The following is a 17,340-nucleotide window of genomic DNA, read 5'->3' on the forward strand; positions in this document are numbered from 1 at the left end:
TGACTTTTAACACTAGAATCAGTCCTATATGATAATATCAGTTTTTACCTTTATTTAACTAGGCAAATCAGTTGAGAAAAAAATCTTATTTTCAATGACGGCCTACGAACAGTGGGTTAACTGCCTTGTTCAGGGGCAGAACGACAGATTTTTACCTTCTCAGCTCAGGGATTCGATCCAGCAACCTTTCAAGTACTGGCTCAACACTCTAACCAGTTGGCTACCTGCCGCCTCTACACTCTAACCACTAGACTACCTGCCACCTCTACACTCTAACCACTAGGCTACCTGCCACCTCTACACTCTAACCACTAGGCTACCTGCCACCTCTACACTCTAACCACTAGGCTACCTGCCGCCCCTCCACTCTAACCACTAGGCTACCTGCCGCCCCTCCACTCTAACCACTAGGCTACCTGCCGCCCCTCCACTCTAACCACTAGGCTACCTGCCGCCCTCCACTCTAACCACTAGGCTACCTGCCACCTCTACACTCTAACCACTAGGCTACCTGCCGTCCCTCCACTCTAACCACTAGGCTACCTGCCGCCCCTCCACTCTAACCACTAGGCTACCTGCCGCCTCTCCACTCTAACCACTAGGCTACCTGCCGCCCCTCCACTCTAACCACTAGGCTACCTGCCACCCCTCCACTCTAACCACTAGGCTACCTGCCGCCCCTCCACTCTAACCACTAGGCTACCTGCCACCCCTCCACTCTAACCACTAGGCTACCTGCCGTCCCTCCACTCTAACCACTAGGCTACCTGCCTCCCCTCCACTCTAACCACTAGGCTACCTGCCTCCCCTCCACTCTAACCACTAGGCTACCTGCCGTCCCTCCACTCTAACCACTAGGCTACCTGCCGCCCCTCCACTCTAACCACTAGGCTACCTGCCACCCCTCCACTCTAACCACTAGGCTCCCTGCCCCCCCTCCACTCTAACCACTAGGCTACCTGCCGCCTCTACACTCTAACCACTAGGCTACCTGCCGCCCTCAAATGAGGCCTAACTGAATGATAAGAAGGATGAAGGGGTTGATGTAATGTAGAAAGACAATAGTGTAATGATGAGTTTGTGTTATGCCTATTTATCAGCAGCAAATCATTTGACCACACCCCCTTGTGGGTTAATAATATTCTCTTTTATGTTTTACTTTCCACAAATCAACTGTTGTGGGTCTGTTTTATTGACTGTAACTCGAACACTAATCACATGTATTGTAAGGAAATGAACACATGCTATGAGTTACAGTAGGCCTTTAGAGTGATGTAAAACATGTCCTGGACTCTGTCCAAGTTGATGAGCGGGAAACAAACAATAGCAGTCAACCTTCACAGCCGGCCCATCGACACTACTCCTAAACTGTACCAAAACTAATTTCACACATGATAAGAGTTATCCTGATCAGCTGGCCCATCGACACTACTCCTAAACTGTACCACAACTAATTTCACACATGATAAGAGTTATCCTGATCCGCCGGCCCATCGACACTACTCCTAAACTATACCAAAACTAATTTCACACATGATAAGAGTTATCCTGATCAGCTGGCCCATCGACACTACTCCTAAACTGTACCAAAACTAATTTCACACATGATAAGAGTTATCCTGATCAGCTGGCCCATCGACACTACTCCTAAACTGTACCACAACTAATTTCACACATGATAAGAGTTATCCTGATCAGCCGGCCCATCGACACTACTCCTAAACTATACCAAAACTAATTTCACACATGATAAGAGTTATCCTGATCAGCCGGCCCATCGACACTACTCCTAAACTGTACCAAAACTAATTTCACACATGATAAGAGTTATCCTGTAGACAAGGTTACGTTTACAATAATCTGATGAGTGACAATATTAGGCCTATCAGTTGTCATATTGAACATGAAGAGGTGTGAGCATCTTGTAATTGACAGATGCAGTGAAAGGAGCATCTCTTTATCAAATCCTCCTTCAGAGTCACATGCAGGTTAAACATTGTGATTTCTATATAATACTGTATCTGAAAGAGCAGATTCTGCAGGTTAAACATTGTGATTTCTATATAGTACTGTATCTGAAAGAGCAGATTCTGCAGGTTAAACATTGTGATTTCTATATAATACTGTATCTGAAAGAGCAGATTCTGCAGGTTAAACATTGTGATTTCTATATAGTACTGTATCTGAAAGAGCAGATTCTGCAGGTTAAACATTGTGTTTCTATATAGTACTGTATCTGAAAGAGCAGATTCTGCAGGTTAAACATTGTGATTTCTATATAATACTGTATCTGAAAGAGCAGATTCTGCAGGTTAAACATTGTGTTTCTATATAGTACTGTATCTGAGAGAGCAGATTCTGCAGGTTAAACATTGTGATTTCTATATAGTACTGTATCTGAAAGAGCAGATTCTGCAGGTTAAACATTGTGATTTCTATATAGTACTGTATCTGAGAGCAGATTCTGCAGGTTAAACATTGTGATTTCTATATAGTACTGTATCTGAAAGAGCAGATTCTGCAGGTTAAACATTGTGTTTCTATATAGTACTGTATCTGAAAGAGCAGATTCTGCAGGTAAAACATTGTGATTTCTATATAGTACTGTATCTGAAAGAGCAGATTCTGCAGGTTAAACATTGTGTTTCTATATAGTACTGTATCTGAAAGAGCAGATTCTGCAGGTAAAACATTGTGATTTCTATATAGTACTGTATCTGAAAGAGCAGATTCTGCAGGTTAAACATTGTGATTTCTATATAGTACTGTATCTGAAAGAGCAGATTCTGCAGTTTCCTTGACACTTACCTTTATCAAATAACTCTCAACATTCATGAGGTGCAGCTTTATTTCCAAAGTTCAATTTTTCTTCAACAATATCCGTGTTGTCCATGTTTTAATCACATGACCACTCCAGCAGCAGCATTGATCTGGCGACTAAGCAAAAACTAGTAACACAATCAAATTAAAATCAGCTATTCTGTCGTCAATGGATGAACGGCCAATAGAAACCAGATAGAAACTGATCGTGGTGCATGTGACTTCAGTTCTGGTTAGCTGCAGATGTAGAAACCAACTTGCTCAAGGTCTTTCCATGACTGGGGAAAGATGAAACCAGGCCAGCGGGTGACTGTCTGAGACTGTCTGAGACTGTGGTTTTGAGTCACGTGGAGCCTTACATGGGCAAATGCAGAAATGTGACCATGGACAGCTTCTTCACATCAATTCCCTGTCAGACAAGTTGATTGCAAAGAAGACTAGCCTGCTATGAACAGTGAACACACAAAGTTGACTAGCCTAGCCAGGTCATTATAGTATATACAGTATCTCTACCATATACAGACACCAACTACTATCCCCTTCTATTATGTTACTTTCACATTAGATGGCAAGACTCTGTAAATGGTACTAATACGGTACTTGCCGCTGGACTGTTGCAGTGTTCTACAATGTGCTCGACATGGCTGCTATCAACACGTGTTGTACAAGCAATGCCTTGTCAAGACAGTCAGCAGGAGAGATTTCATGATGGATCTGGCATGTGAGCTTTGTGAGAACCACATGAACACAGAGAAAGAAGCTACAGTCACCAAGCAGGCAGCAGGTCCTGCTCTCCCTCTTCCCCCAGGCACCACATCTCCCTCGGGGGAGAAAGAAGCTACAGTCACCAAGCAGGAAGCAGGTCCTGCTCTCCCTTTTCCCCCAGGCACCACATCTCCCTCGGGGGAGAAAAGAAGACACAATGTCAAGTCGGCAGGTGCCCACCGAACAAGGCCAGTGAAAACCGATTAGATTTGTTTGTGGACGCGAAGCATAAAGAGAAGATGGGATTGATTCACGTGTAAAGGCGCGGTACAGTGTCTGATACAATCAACAAATTATTGTTTTAATATCTTGTCATCAATATATTTCCACAAATATTTATTTATGAAATTCATCTTTTACAATTGTTCCCTGGTGCTTTTGATTAGGAATACAGCAAATCGTTTCACCAGCGGACCTGGCTGGTTTTATTATTATTATAGATTTTTTTGTTTCTAATTTGTCAAAAGAAACTGTAAATTGACTTTATTACTTACTATAACTCCATTACTAATCGAATCTACAAATACAGTTGATCAAATGGATTACACTGTAGTGTTTTATTGTCAGGGAAATAGGCTGTAGGACAATTTTATTTTCTACTTTGTAGAATTAACAATTGTTATTTTATTTATATATTTCCACTCATATTTCTTCATGTAATTTATCCTTTACAATAGTTTATACACTATGTATCAAGTGTTTATTTAACAAACCATGTTTTCACACCTTGCACCTTGCTGGTTGATATGCATCTGATGCTTATGCTAATGTGGACGCCTGGCAACTTTCTCTAGCGGGGACGTATATGCTGATAGACCAGGTGGTTCTAGTGTTAATTAATGACTGGTAGATGGGTGTTCTGATAGGCTGATAGACCAGGTGGTTCTGGTGTTAAGGACTGGTAGATGGGTGTTCTGATAGGCTGATAGACCAGGTGGTTCTAGTGTTAAGGACTGGTAGATGGGTGTTCTGATAGGCTGATAGACCAGGTGGTTCTAGTGTTAAGGACTGGTAGATGGGTGTTCTGATAGGCTGATAGACCAGGTGGTTCTAGTGATAAGGACTGGTAGATGGGTTGTTCTGATAGGCTGATAGACCAGGTGGTTCTAGTGTTAAGGACTGGTAGATGGGTGTTCTGATAGGCTGATAGACCAGGTGGTTCTAGTGTTAAGGACTGGTAGATGGGTGTTCTGATAGGCTGATAGACCAGGTGGTTCTAGTGTTAAGGACTGGTAGATGGGTGTTCTGATAGGCTGATAGACCAGGTGGTTCTAGTATTAATTAATGACTGGTAGATGGGTGTTCTGATAGGCTGATAGACCAGGTGGTTCTAGTGTTAAGGACTGGTAGATGGGTGTTCTGATAGGCTGAAAGACCAGGTGGTTCTAGTGTTAAGGACTGGTAGATGGGTGTTCTGATAGGCTGATAGACCAGGTGGTTCTAGTGTTAAGGACTGGTAGATGGGTGTTCTGATAGGCTGATAGACCAGGTGGTTCTAGTGTTAAGGACTGGTAGATGGGTGTTCTGATAGGCTGATAGACCAGGTGGTTCTAGTGTTAAGGACTGGTAGATGGGTGTTCTGATAGGCTGAAAGACCAGGTGGTTCTAGTGTTAAGGACTGGTAGATGGGTGTTCTGATAGGCTGATAGACCAGGTGGTTCTAGTGTTAAGGACTGGTAGATGGGTGTTCTGATAGGCTGATAGACCAGGTGGTTCTAGTGTTAAGGACTGGTAGATGGGTGTTCTGATAGGCTGATAGACCAGGTGGTTCTAGTGTTAAGGACTGGTAGATGGGTGTTCTGATAGGCTGATAGACCAGGTGGTTCTAGTGTTAAGGACTGGTAGATGGGTGTTCTGATAGGCTGATAGACCAGGTGGTTCTAGTGTTAAGGACTGGTAGATGGGTGTTCTGATAGGCTGATAGACCAGGTGGTTCTAGTGATAATTAATGACTGGTAGATGGGTGTTCTAATAGGCTGATAGACCAGGTGGTTCTAGTGTTAAGGACTGGTAGATGGGTGTTCTGATAGGCTGATAGACCAGGTGGTTCTAGTGTTAATTAATGACTGGTAGATGGGTGTTCTAATAGGCTGATAGACCAGGTGGTTCTAGTGTTAAGGACTGGTAGATGGGTGTTCTGATAGGCTGAAAGACCAGGTGGTTCTAGTGTTAAGGACTGGTAGATGGGTGTTCTGATAGGCTGATAGACCAGGTGGTTCTAGTGTTAAGGACTGGTAGATGGGTGTTCTGATAGGCTGAAAGACCAGGTGGTTTTAGTGTTAAGGACTGGTAGATGGGTGTTCTGATAGGCTGATAGACCAGGTGGTTCTAGTGTTAAGGACTGGTAGATGGGTGTTGCTCATGCATTCACTCATGCTGACCGGCTCCAGTACTTTATTCTTGACTAAACCTCCAAGTCAGCCTAGACTTTTGGTCTGATAGCAGAAGCTACAGGTCCTGCTTTCAGAACCTTTGGTTTGCTGTCTGGCTTAATGCCAAGCTTCCCTGTGATGTCGTTCATACAACCCTGCTGTCCATTAAATCTGTCTGTTTCTTTAAGATGGCAGGTAGGTCTATGTCTCCACGTGTCATTGTCTGCACTGATGGCCAGTCCAGTGTGATTTTCTCCAACTATGAACATCCCAGTAGTGACACATAGTCTCCTTTCAGGAGGTAGAGTGGCAGCTTTCAGTTTGTCTGTATACCTGAACTGTGACATCAGTGATGTCTCTCAAGGTGACAGATTCACCTGTGTAAGTCTTTAACACGAGGTGCGCTGGTTGAAGTGGAAGGTGTTTCAGTGTGATTTCCTGGTCTGATGAGTCACTCACCTCAGTGTTCTCTTACTCAACAGTGTGAACATGTTTCTTGTTTCCCGTTTTGCATTTTCTGTTCTCTTTTTGTTTGTAGAGGATTTGTCAAGTGTGTATTTTTTTACCACAGGCTGGACAATCCATGTCCTTACACCAGCATGTAGAATCCTGACATCCCTTTATACCACAGGCTGGACAATCCATGTCCTTACACCAGCATGTAGAATCCTGACATCCCTTTATACCACAGGCTGGACAATCCATGTCCTTACACCAGCATGTAGAATCCTGACACCCCTTTATACCACAGGCTGGACAATCCATGTCCTTACACCAGCATGTAGAATCCTGACATCCCTTTATACCACAGGCTGGACAATCCATGTCCTTACACCAGCATGTAGAATCCTGACATCCCTTTATACCACAGGCTGGACAATCCATGTCCTTACACCAGCATGTAGAATCCTGACATCCCTTTATACCACAGGCTGGACAATCCATGTCCTTACACCAGCATGTAGAATCCTGACATCCCTTTATACCACAGGCTGGACAATCCATGTCCTTACACCAGCATGTAGAATCCTGACATCCCTTTATACCACAGGCTGGACAATCCATGTCCTTACACCAGCATGTAGAATCCTGACATCCCTTTATACCACAGGCTGGGCAATCCATGTCCTTACACCAGCATGTAGAATCCTGACATCCCTTTATACCACAGGCTGGACAATCCATGTCCTTACACCAGCATGTAGAATCCTGACATCCCTTTATACCACAGGCTGGACAATCCATGTCCTTACACCAGCATGTAGAATCCTGACATCCCTTTATACCACAGGCTGGACAATCCATGTCCTTACACCAGCATGTAGAATCCTGACACCCCTTTATACCACAGGCTGGACAATCCATGTCCTTACACCAGCATGTAGATTCCTGACATCCCTTTATACCACAGGCTGGACAATCCATGTCCTTACACCAGCATGTAGAATCCTGACATCCCACCTTGCCACAGTGGAAGCATGTGACTTGATTTTCCCGTCTCTGATTTTCAGTTGAAACTCTGCGCACTTTTCCTTTTTTTGTGATCAACTTTTTTATTTATTATAAAGGAACACAGACAAGAACAAATAGCAGCAGGAATGGTTATACAGCTAGAGACACAATACTGTTAAAATATATATCAGAACTAATAGCAGCAGGAATGGTTATACAGCTAGAGACACAATACTGTTAATATATATATCAGAACTAATAGCAGCAGGAATGGTTATACAGCTAGAGACACAATACTGTTAATATATATATCAGAACTAATAGCAGCAGGAATGGTTATACAGCTAGAGAAACAATACTGTTAAAATATATATCAGAACAAATAGCAGCAGGAATGGTTATACAGCTAGAGAAACAATACTGTTAATATATATATCAGAACAAATAGCAGCAGGAATGGTTATACAGCTAGAGACACAATACTATCAAAAAATATATATAAGTATAATATGTAAACCAGGTATTGCAGGTAAAAACAATTATAATTAACCACATATACAATCACTCACCTGAGCCGCATCAACCCCTCCTGGGACCACCCCAACCCACCCTCCATCCCCTCCTGGGACCACCCCACCCCCTCCTGGGACCACCCCATCCCACCCTCCAACCCCTCCTGGGACCACCCCAACCCCTCCTGGGACCACCCCAACCCACCCTCCATCTCCTCCTGGTACCACCCCACCCCAACCCACCCTCCATCCCCTCCTGGTACCACCCCAACCCACCCTCCAACCCCTCCTGGGACCACCCCAACCCCCCTCCAACCCCTCCTGGGACCACCCCAACCCACCCTCTAACCCCTCCTGGGACCACCCCAACCCACCCTCCATCTCCTCCTGGTACCACCCCAACCCCCCCTCCAACCCCTCCTGGGACCACCCCAACCCCCCTCCAACCCCTCCTGGGACCACCCCAACCCCCCTCCAACCCCTCCTGGGACCACCCCAACCCACCCTCTAACCCCTCCTGGGACCACCCCAACCCACCCTCCATCTCCTCCTGGTACCACCCCAACCCACCCTCCATCCCCTCCTGGTACCACCCCAACCCACCCTCCAACCCCTCCTGGGACCACCCCAACCCCCCTCCAACCCCTCCTGGGACCACCCCAACCCCCTCCATCCCCTCCTGGGACCACCCCACCCCAACCCACCCAACCTGATCGCTATGAAATAAAATACAAAATCAGTAAAAAATCAGTAAGGCCACATTTGCACTAAAATTAGAATGAACGTCAATCAGTTGGGTAAAAAACTAACTTGTATAGTTTCAGCTGCAGATAACCAGCTGTCAATTGTTTTATAAATGATATCTATAAAAGTGCTGATCCAATGAGGTGTGGTGGTAGACATCTTAGGTCCAACATCTGTTTAGCTGCTGTCAAACCTGACAACATTAAACCTATTTTCTGTAATGATAGTGGTGAATTATCATTAAGTGATAACAGTTTGGGGGAACAAGGTATGATGATATCCACTACAGCAGATAAGACAGAGGGTACCTCTTTCCAAAACATGTCCCCTGGTCACTCCCAGTTGATAAGAGAATTATCTAATAAAGGTAAATGAATCAATAACCATGATGAATTATTAGTCATACAGCATGGTTAATGAATAATCAATGTAATGATCAATGTAGGGATCGATCAGTCTGATTAGTTCCGGAAAGTCCAGGAACCACTGGAGAGGGAAAGAAATGTGTGTATGCAATTAGTATAGAGAGATAGAGAAACAGATGGTAAAGGGGGTGAAAGCTTCAAAGCATTTCTAACCTTGAGGGAAAGGAACAGGCTGAGCTCGGGATAGTGATAAACAGTGTGAGAAGTTTATGGGGGATGCAGGTGACCAACGGATTGTGTGTAAATGCATGTGCGTAAGTAAGCAAGAACTATATAATGACTGTTTTGTTATCCTGACGGCAGAACGTTCTCATGAATAAAGCTACAGAAACCTTTTGCAGAAAGCTGAGTCCTTGACTAATTATTTTAACCCATGGTCTTACAAACCTTGGGCATTAGTCAAGGCGAATTGATTATTGATTATTATCATCAAGATATAAAATTCCTTTAACAATTGGTCCTTCGAGCCGGATCTCAAACTGCCGCTGTCGTTCCAAGGAGACACTGAAACCGGGCGGATGAAATATCCGTAAATCACCTGGCCCTTTACTGTGGGTTCTTTACAAACTGGTACGCGACAGAGGTGGTGACGAGATTCTACGAACATTGAAAAACTCAGCTGCAAATAACAAGGTTAGTAAGCTTTATTCATTGTTTTGGGGAATAGCACCTGCATGATTACATTAAATAAGGAATGAGTGAGAGCACCTGAATGTCTGCGTTGCATGATGAGTGATACACCTGTAGGTCTGCATTACATGATGAAATGAGGAATACACCGGTATGTCTGCATTGCATGATGGAATAAGGGACACAATTGGGTGTTGGCATTAAATAGCTCAGTCTTATCACTCAATATGAGTCAAAATCTGTCACTTCCAGGAGTGCTCATTTTGTCAAAAATGAAAAAATAACAACTCACAGCTGTGTTAATAGACCCAACTCAAACATCTGCTATCTTGAAATGTCCAAAAAGGTATTTAAATGGGCCTACCAGACATCTTCTTGAGAGAAGATAAGGTCAGGGACTCCTGTCTTACTCTCCGTCATGTTGAAATAGGTTCTCCTGTCTTACTTTCTGTCATGTTGAGATGGGTTTCCCTGTCTTACTTTCTGTCATGTTGAGATGGGTTAGTTCTTCTTGAGAGAACTAACCCAAAATTAGTCGAACTAACCCAAAATTAGTCGAAAGCCTAAGGGATTCTCTAAATAGCTCAGTCTTATCACTCAATATGAGTCAAAATCTGTCACTTCCAGGACTGCTCATTTTGTCAAAAATGAAAAAACAGGTAGAACTGGGATAGAAGCTGTTCTAGAACCTGTGGTCCAGAAACTGATTTAACTGGCAGATAGAACTGGGATAGAAGCTGTTCTAGAACCTGTGGTCCAGAAACTGATTTAACAGGCAGGTAGAACTGGGATAGAAGCTGTTCTAGAACCTGTGGTCCAGAAACTGATTTAACAGGCAGATAGAACTGGGATAGAAGCTGTTCTAGAACCTGTGGTCCAGAAACTGATTTAACCCTTCACGCGTGAGTTCCAAATATCTCTATCGGTCGCCCCAGCGTGAGTTCCTAATATCTCTATCGGTCGCCCCAGCGTGAGTTCCAAATATCTCTATCGGTCGCCCCAGCGTGAGTTCCTAATATCTCTATCGGTCGCCCCAGCGTGAGTTCCTAATATCTCTACCGGTCGCCCCAGCGTGAGTTCCTAATATCTCTATCGGTCGCCCCAGCGTGAGTTCCTAATATCTCTATCGGTCGCCCCAGCGTGAGATCCTAAGATCTCTATCGGTCGCCCCAGCGTGAGTTCCTAATATCTCTATCGGTCGCCCCAGCGTGAGTTCCTAATATCTCTATCGGTCGCCCCAGCGTGAGTTCCTAATATCTCTATCGGTCGCCCCCAGCGTGAGTTCCTAATATCTCTATCGGTCGCCCCAGCGTGAGTTCCTAATATCTCTATCGGTCGCCCCAGCGTGAGTTCCTAATATCTCTATCGGTCGCCCCAGCGTGAGTTCCTAATATCTCTATCGGTCGCCCCAGCGTGAGTTCCTAATATCTCTATCGGTCGCCCCAGCGTGAGTTCCTAATATCTCTATCGGTCGCCCCAGCGTGAGTTCCTAATATCTCTATCGGTCGCCCCAGCGTGAGTTCCTAATATCTCTATCGGTCGCCCCAGCGTGAGTTCCTAATATCTCTATCGGTCGCCCCAGCGTGAGTTCCTAATATCTCTATCGGTCGCCCCAGCGTGAGTTCCTAATATCTCTATCGGTCGCCCCAGCGTGAGTTCCTAATATCTCTATCGGTCGCCCCAGCGTGAGTTCCTAATATCTCTATCGGTCGCCCCAGCGTGAGTTTTTTATGCTCGTGATGTTAGAATGTTCTCTCCATTCCAGAATGTGATTGTTACGTCACAGTGCATTTAATCCGCGCTGCCCTCAAACCAAAGCACGCAGACTGTTTTTATTTATAGGCTGTTTTCAAACTTCAATTTCAAATGATTTTCTAACACGTTTTTATTTTCTAAGAACAGTTTGAATTGAGGTGTGTTCCGCCTACCTCATTCATTCACATAAAAATAGTCCTTTTTTTTTTTACTTTTGCGGACAATTTAATTTTTGGGACATTTCTGACCCGGACAAAATTCCCCAAGCACTTTCCAATTGTTTGTGCAGTTCAAGTCTGCAGACATTTGCTCATCTCCCGTCAGAACAGGATCTGCACACGTGTTGACATTTTCCATCTGTTGCCCTCATTGTTTTCCTTACTAATAATAACTTTGGAAATGTGTGCGTTTCTATCAAAGTAAGTGCATTATTACGTATGTCGTTTCTATTGTAGCATAATAGATTTGTGTATATTCTTTATAACCGCGGACACGTGAGGTAACGTTACTCATTTTATAACCTTTATGGTGTTATATTCAATCATGCTTAGGTAGCTAGCTACATTTTTCTATCAGCTCTGTAAAACAATGCTAATTGCGTCAGAGAAGTATTATCTTGTGTTGTATTTTGAAGCTACATGGCATTATGACTCCCTAGTGGCGCAGCGGTCAAAGGCACTGCACATCAGTGCTAGAGACGTCACTACAGACTCCCTGGTTCAAATCCAGGCTGTATCACAACTGGCTGTGATTGGGAGTCCCATAGGGCAGCGCACAATTGGCCCAGCGTTGTCCGAGTTTGGCCGGTGTAGGCCATCATAGGTAAATAATAATTAGTTGTTAAATAAAACATATGACCATGGTTTGTTCATGTGGTCTATTCAGCATGGCTCTGTTCTGCCCTGCCTTGCCCCCTTGTGGAGCTCAAAAGTTACTTTCTTACTGTTAGAACTCAAATCTGGGATTTTGTCAATGCAATAAACTATTTTTATGTTATTTGTAATATTGTTTTATTGCTATATCCTTATATTGTATTCTAATGAATAATTCCTCTTTATTCTGTACTTTCAGAAACCACAAACAGTATTTGCCAATATCATAACTGGAACTGGACATCTTTCCAGCTGAAGATTGAGGACAGCTTTTGTATGCTAACGTTCTCTCCTTAACAGTTTTACTGGATGGAAACACAGCAAGAAAACACATAGGCCAATATGTAATAGTCGTCTATTTTATTGAAGTATTGGTAGTTGGTTCAACAACAACTTGTTTTACTAGAGGACAAAAAAATGGAATATGCATAACCCATATTTAATATTCATGCAGTGACTGAACAACAACTGCATTTCCACCCCCACCTCTAAAGGCATAGTATCATGGCAGGTCACCTGTCAAGTCACTTGTCAGGTCAGTCAGTCACTTATTGCTGCAGATGTGCTCAATAATGCTTGAGCATGTGATACTCCTCAAAGCATGGTGAAATACATAGAGGTGTATCACAAGCTAAACACGTGTATTTTGTCATCTTCCTCTGCTTACTTCTCCTGGCGCCAGACAGGCAGACTTTGCAGTGCCTCCGTGTGCGACTACCTTGAGCAGCAGTTTGAGGGAAGTCATATCCCGATATATTTAGTCTGAATATCGATATAAGATATATATCCTGATATTTCTTCCGCAAAGTGAGAGCAAATGTTCAGTCAAAGTCAAAGCCAGATATGACATGTCTCAAGTAGTTTTATTGAAAGCGGCTATTTCAGTGAACAGTTGAAAAATCAAATGAATAAACAATAAACAGGGCTCTTCACCTGGTTCAGATTAAATGCTCAGCTGTTCAAATAACAACAACATGTAAACATAAACACTGTAGAACAACAGGACGACCTTTTTGAAATCAAAGCTCCATAAGGTGCACATTTAAATAAATAAAAATATCTTAAACAAAAATAGCCTATAAAATAAAATAGGCCTATCTTTTTCTGAAATAAATATTATATATATTTATGAGAAAAGTCAACTTTTTTTAGTTTGACAACTTTAAATGGCTTATTAAAATCAAATTACAGATTTCTTCTCCTTTCTAACAAATCCACAGATGCAAATAACGAACATTACAAAATAATAAAATATGACAAACCCTAGTAAGGGCAGCAATTATATATAAATAAAGAACAAAATAAAGTGCTCAGTTTGAGAAAATGTTTTTTAAACATCAGCCTGAGATTACCATTTGCTTTTTGTTAACTCAATTTCTTATCTGAACAGCCTCAACCAGTTGCACAAGAAACAGACTATCAACTCAATAAACATTTTCCCCCCTCTTTTTTACTTTGATAAACAGTAATGCTGTCTTGAGGTAGACATTAGAAGACAAGCGTGTCCTCCTTCGTTTAAAGATTTTGTGCGAGAAACACCAGCCTGTCAACGGCATCCGGCTTCAGAGATGCTCTGTGGCAGGTCACGATATTGCCACTGCAGCTGAAAACCCTTTCGGAGGGTGAACTGGTAGCTGGTACCAAGAGATACTTTTTTTTGCCAGGTGGCTCAGAGCTGGAAAGACAACTTCATGATCCTTCCACCACTTGAGGGGATCAGTGTCACTCTCCACACTTGCTGACTGCAAGTAACTTGACAGTTCATTTTCAATAGCCTCCCTCTTGGTTGGTGGCGCAGTGGTGGTGGCTGTGCGCTGCTTGCCAGTGTCTTAGCTTTTGGTGCCACTGCTGCTTCTCCATCTGCAGGCTCAGGCACAGTTGGCACACGTAGGTAAGGCGGTTGACAGCTGCTCTGATCAGCCAGTAGCGTCTCCACCTCCAAGACAGCTCTGTGCTTCAATGCATCAACTTTTTCACTTGGGATATAGGTGGCCCTGAAGCGTGGATCCACAAATGAAGCCATCTCCAATAGGTCAGTAGTGGCTGGGTCAGAATACTTGCGGTTGAGGTACTCAACAATGCTGGTCTTGATCGATTTGCAAAGCTCGCTATCACCCTCTTCACATGCCAGGAGACTTTCGTTAAAAAGGTGCAGCACAGGTTTTACATATGATAGAGTGACGTACTCCTCACCTGACAAAGCATCGGTAAAGTCCTGGAGAGGTTTCAGAACCTTTTGGACTGCTTCTAGGACCTCTAAGTCCTGCCAGGTAGGGACAAGGTGCCTGGTCTTTTGTCATTAGACAGGACTTTGGCCAGTGCTCCTTCCTGCTCCAGGACTCTCTCTATCATCTGCTGCCTTGATCCCCAGCGTGTGGCAGACTCGGTTATGAGTTGGTGACTTGGCAGACCCAGCTGAATCTGGACTTCAGCAAGATGTCTCCTTTTCTTCCAGCTGTACCAAAAACAGCTTACAATTCTCTTGCACAGAGAAATGGCCCGGGTGACGCGCTTGTCATTCATGCCATGTCCTGTCAGAATCATAAAAAAACTATTAAACAAATGTGCTTATGCGAGAAATTTGACTCTGTTTTCACTTTAACACACTCATACAACTAAGTGCTTTCCAAAATCAAGCTTTAGAAATATTCTACATTAATATTTTCTTGTTTCATAGTTTATTTTTTCAATCAACGCCAGTCCTAATCATAAATATCAAATATTATATTCATTTATTTTGTGAATTTGAATCCTGTAAGTGATTTGTATGTATTATTATTTGTGTATAATTTATAAATGATGACTATACTGTATGTACATTTACTGATGTTTCGTTCTTGTTGTTGTTCTTAGTATTTATGCTTAGTATTTAATGCTACTTCATATTTCTACTCCACTAAAAACTCCACAATGTTTAGGCCTACCTACGTGTCAACATTAGTTTCTAGTTACTTTGCAGTTGGCTCTTCAATCCAGAGAAAAACTATAGTCTATCATAATAACTAAATATGTTACCTTGATGATATCAACAGGCTAACCAGCATTTTAAAGTCATAATTACCTCACCTTTACCAGCTGTAACATTAAAGTGGTAAACACATCAATGCATCACTAATTCTTATCCAATAACCTAATAAATATGGTTCTGAAATCTACCATCCTGTATTGTAAGGGATTTTACTTTTAGCACTTTATGTTTTGTGTTTTATTAATCCATTTTTTGGCCAAGACAGCAGCATAAAACAAAACAAGTTGCAGACAGACACAAAGGAAAATAATAAAAACTAATATTTTAATATGTTTTTTTCTTTAAAGTAAAATATGTGAATAGTCCTTAATAAAACACTGCACTCCCCAATAGCCAAGTGTAGTCTGACCGAAGCACTGCATCCTCATCGTTCAGCTCCACCGCTCTGACCACGTCGCTCCCGTTGGCGGTTGTTATAGCAACCGGATGCTTTTCTTGGAGTTTCCCAGCTTGCGTCCTGCGAGGCCTCAGCTATATGCTCACCGGTGTGATCCTGGGGGAAATAACTTGTTTTGGAGACACGACGCTGTTTTCATCTCCCCAGTCGTTGAATGAAGTGAACATGTCACGCTTCATGTAAAGGCTCACATTGTCCTGCTCGACCACATATCGCTGGTCAACGCCAAAATGGGTCCCGTTAGCGAGCCGGTCAGCAAGGCTCTGCCTGACTTCAGTGGACATTTGTGGCAGTGCTTCTCGTGTAAAGTAGTTGGGAAGCTCATATCTCGGGTCCATAGTTTTCAGTAGCTTTTTTGAATCCGACTTGTTCCACAGTTGCAACAGGGACCATATCTTTAGCAATGTGATAGGACACCGCTGTAGTTATAGTACACCACTTGCCAATTTTCTTTTCATAAAGGCTCACTGCGGGAAAATGAAGTTTGCAGTGAGCTTTGTTTCGGGACTGGAGCTTTTCCGGGTTGTCGACGGCTTGCTGCTGGGGCTTCTGCAGCGCGCAGTTTCACACACTCTTCGTATTGCAGTTTGTGCCACTGTTTTAGGTGGTGAAAAAGATTTGTAGTGCTTCCACCCCTGGCTGTAACTTTTTTTTATGGCACTGCCTACATATAACGTGATTTTGTTGCTCATCTGATACTTTGAATCCGAACCATCTCCAAATTACTGAGCCAATGCTTTTTCTTTTACTAACCAATTCCTCGTCAAAACGCTCCGCAGACGCTGTTGCTTCCTCCATGTTTGTTGAAGTGTCTGTTCCTGCCCCTCCGCCCTCTGTGCATGAAAGAGGAGGCGCGGGGAGCAGCGCAGAGAGCTCCGGGTCTGCAGCTTGCTTGGAGCAAGGATCAAAGCGTACATTTGAACTATATCGATATATGCGAAATTGTCTAATTTCATATCACATTTAAAATATATATCGATATATTTTTATATCGATATATCGCCCAGCCCTAGTCAGGCTGATAAGAACAATTCTTATTTTGTATAACGTGTCACTTACGCTTCGAACACAACGACTGCGTCATTGCATCACTGCTACGTAACATTTTGCGCAGCTAGGCAACTATACTGACGCTTCGAACACACCGACTGCGTCATTGCATCACTGCTACGTAACATTTTGCGCAGCTAGGCAACTATACTGACGCTTCGAACACACCGACTGCGTCATTGCATCACTGCTACGTAACATTTTGCGTAGCTTGGCAACTATACTGACGCTTCGAACACACCGACTGCGTCATTGCATCACTGCTACGTAACATTTTGCGCAGCTAGGCAACGATACTGATGCAGGTACCTTTTGCAGATGGTCGCATGCGGTTGGACACATGGAGGAGAGAATCATTTTCGCAGTATCCTCAAAACCGTGTCTTTTTGACACAACTGCTGACAGCTACAGGGATATAAACACAAAAAAATGCTGCTTGGAGACAAGTGTCCACAATAGTAGGATTGCCAGGTCAGTTTAGTAGTGAGCACGTGCTAGATGTGGCTAGTTAGCTAGCT

General features: G+C 43.3%; 1 long non-coding RNA gene across 1 annotated transcript; it reads left to right on the plus strand.

Moving 5' to 3' along the window:
- Window positions 1–11,722: 11,722 nt before the first annotated feature.
- Window positions 11,723–12,471, plus strand: LOC123741911 (uncharacterized). The gene is made up of 2 exons (XR_006769438.1): window positions 11,723–11,894; window positions 12,134–12,471. It is a non-coding gene; the product is annotated as an uncharacterized lncRNA (long non-coding RNA).
- The last annotated feature ends 4,869 nt before the right edge of the window (window positions 12,472–17,340 follow it).

The sequence above is a fragment of the Salmo salar genome, chromosome ssa03 (genome assembly GCF_905237065.1).
Source record: "Salmo salar chromosome ssa03, Ssal_v3.1, whole genome shotgun sequence".
NCBI classification, from domain to species: Eukaryota; Metazoa; Chordata; class Actinopteri; order Salmoniformes; family Salmonidae; genus Salmo; species Salmo salar.